Source organism: Benincasa hispida, chromosome 10, assembly GCF_027475165.1.
Source record: "Benincasa hispida cultivar pf3 chromosome 10, pf3_genome.v1.1, whole genome shotgun sequence".
NCBI lineage: Eukaryota > Viridiplantae > Streptophyta > Magnoliopsida > Cucurbitales > Cucurbitaceae > Benincasa > Benincasa hispida.
This window is the reverse complement of record NC_143487.1, coordinates 59,346,623-59,349,317: the sequence shown is the minus strand read 5'-3', so window position 1 is coordinate 59,349,317 and position 2,695 is coordinate 59,346,623. Positions and strand designations below refer to the sequence as shown.

Here is a 2,695-nt window from a genome sequence, read left to right as displayed (position 1 = left end):
CAGCGTTAGATGGATCGAGGTTTGAAATGAAGCCGGTAATGTTGCAGATGATCTAGGCTGCTGGGCAGTTTGGAGGAAGGCGTGGCGAAGACCCGAACGCCCACCTCCGGAGCTTCATAGAAACTTGCAACACTTTTGTGTTCCCAAATATCTCAACCGAGGAAGTTTGACTAACTCTGTTTCCCTTTTCTTTGTGTGATCAGGCGAGGAATTGGCCATATTCTCTCGAACCAGGAGAGATAACTTTGTAGGAACAGGTGGTGAAAAAGTTTATGAAGAAGTATTTTCCACAAACTGAGAATGCTAGGAGAAGAAAATTAATAACAAATTTTGAACAAGAAGATGATGAATCGTTCAGCGATGCCTGGGTGAGGTTCAAGCGGCTGGTAAGAGACTATCCACACAATGGCTTACCAGATTGCCTGCAAATGGAAATTTTCTACCAAGGATTGAACCCCTCTTCGTAGACCACTACTAATGGGCAGCCACTAGTGGTCTGCTCGACAAAACATATGAGAAGGCTAAGAGTATACTTGATCGCATTTCCAAAAATCATGAGGATTGAAGGGAAAGCGATCAGAGATTAAGAGTCAAAGAAAACAACGCAAACAATGGGGCCATCGCATCCCTGCAAAATCAAATGACTGCGATGATGAGTTTAATACAAGGCATCACAATTAATAATACGGGAGCGAAGAAAGGGCAGGTCAGTGCAATTATTCAAGACGAACGCAAGTTGTGTCCTTTGCGGTGATGCTCACCTGATGGAGGAATGCCCAACAAATCCGCAGTCGGTATGCTTCATGAGAGATAATCCCTTTTCTAATACATACAACCCCAGGTGGAGAAAAAGAAGGGCCATCAGGATTCTTTCAATGCAACAACGGTCAACTGAGCAATCAAGCAAGTAGCTCACAACAACCACCGCAATCCTCTTCTTTGGAGAGCCTATTGAAGCAATATATAGAGAAAAATGAGACGGTGCTTCAAAATTAGGCCACGTCCATCCGCAATCTTGAATTACAGATAGGCCAGATTGCGAGTGAGCTGAAAAATAGACCGCAAGGAGCGTTGTCGAGCTCAACTGAGCTCCCTCGCAATGCTAGGGGTAACGGGAAGGAACAATGCTTAGCAGTCGCCTTGCTAAGTGACGACACGAATGCGGAAATAGGGGAGAAGCGCATTGCGACCAACTTGAATGCAGTGATAACCGAAGACCCGCTGACCTATAGTTTGGAGAAGCCCAAGAAAATAGACCCTGAAGTTACGTCCACCCTTAAGCCTCTAGATCTTGAGATCGAAGAAGTTCAACCACCAGTAACTCCACAAAGATTGAAAGTGGAACAATTTGAGGAAGAAAATATCGCAATAATGGCCGCAGTGCAAAAAGCTATGATCCCACCTAAAGTGGGCGACCCAAGAATCTTCACGATCCCATGCTCTATCGGAGGGACCTTCAGTGGCCAGGCACTATGCGACCTTGGGCAAGTATAAACATAATATCATTGTCAATCTTTAAACAATTGAATGCCGACACACTTATGCCCACAAAGGAAACTCTCCTGCTCGCGAACAGATCTCGAATACATCCTGAAGGAGAGTTGAAAAATGTCGCAATCTCAATCAATAAATTCATCCTGCCAGTAGACTTCCTCATTTTGGATTATAAAGCGGACGAAGATGCGCCTATCATATTGGGATGACCATTCCTTTCAACCGGTCGCGCTCAAATTGATGTGCAGAAGGGGAAATTGTAATGAGTATTCATGGGGAAAAGCTCCGGATTAAGGCAGTAAAGACCCTAGAAGATAAAGAAAAGAGAGAAAAGCCACCATGGACGTGAGTAAACCAGCCGGAAATAAGTGGTCCCTGCGTTATCAAATGATCGCAACTTATCAGGGACGCAAGTTTTGGGAAACCTCAATTCTTCAACTCTTTTCTCCACTACTCGAAATTTTTACCATCTTTTCAAATTATGATCTATCCTTATTTTACTATCACTATCTTTATTACAAACAAAAAAAAGTTTTATTTTGTTTAAAATAATTTGACCCTCTCTTTGTTTTTCTTGCAACGATCGAGGCGCTGGATTGCGGAGATGTTACATGAAGAAGCACTTATCTTATTCCATCACCGTAACCCAAAGAAGAGAGATCACCGCAAAGATGGATGCGTCAATACAATGCAGGCGATGGCGCAAAATTTGCGGGTGTACTCTTCCTTATCTTTATTTCAAATTTTACGCTATCACATCGCATGCTAGTTTTTCAAGTTTTATCACCGCATCTTCTTTAATCGCCACAATCATTTGACATAGATAAATTTAGTGAGTTACCGCATTCTGTTTCTTTGCCAAGTATGATTTCAACGATGAAAAATATGCTTCTATTTCTTTCGTATATATTAGAATCAACTTAATCTTAAGATAGTCACCTCATAAAATATTTCTAGAAGTTAGGGGTTTGCTAGCTTTCTTTCAAACTCTCTTTACAACGCATTCTATAACATCGCATGACTTATAATCTTTTGGCAATGAGGACATTACTGCATTTTAAATTTGGGGGTAAGGTATTTATTTTCGACCGTGCTATTTTCTCTCTAAAAAAAGAAAAATTTGAGAATAACAACTCCACTGTCAACGCAATAGGAAACCCATGTTGGTAAGAGTTAAGTTGTTAAAGGCACTTACCCGTAG

The 2,695-nt window shown here is 41.7% G+C and overlaps 1 non-coding gene across 1 annotated transcript; it reads right to left on the bottom strand.

Moving 5' to 3' along the window:
* Positions 1–305: 305 nt before the first annotated feature.
* On the bottom strand, positions 306–412 carry LOC150033513 (small nucleolar RNA R71). The gene has a single exon (XR_016524174.1). It is a non-coding gene; the product is annotated as a small nucleolar RNA R71 (small nucleolar RNA).
* Between the last annotated feature and the right edge of the window lie 2,283 nt (positions 413–2,695).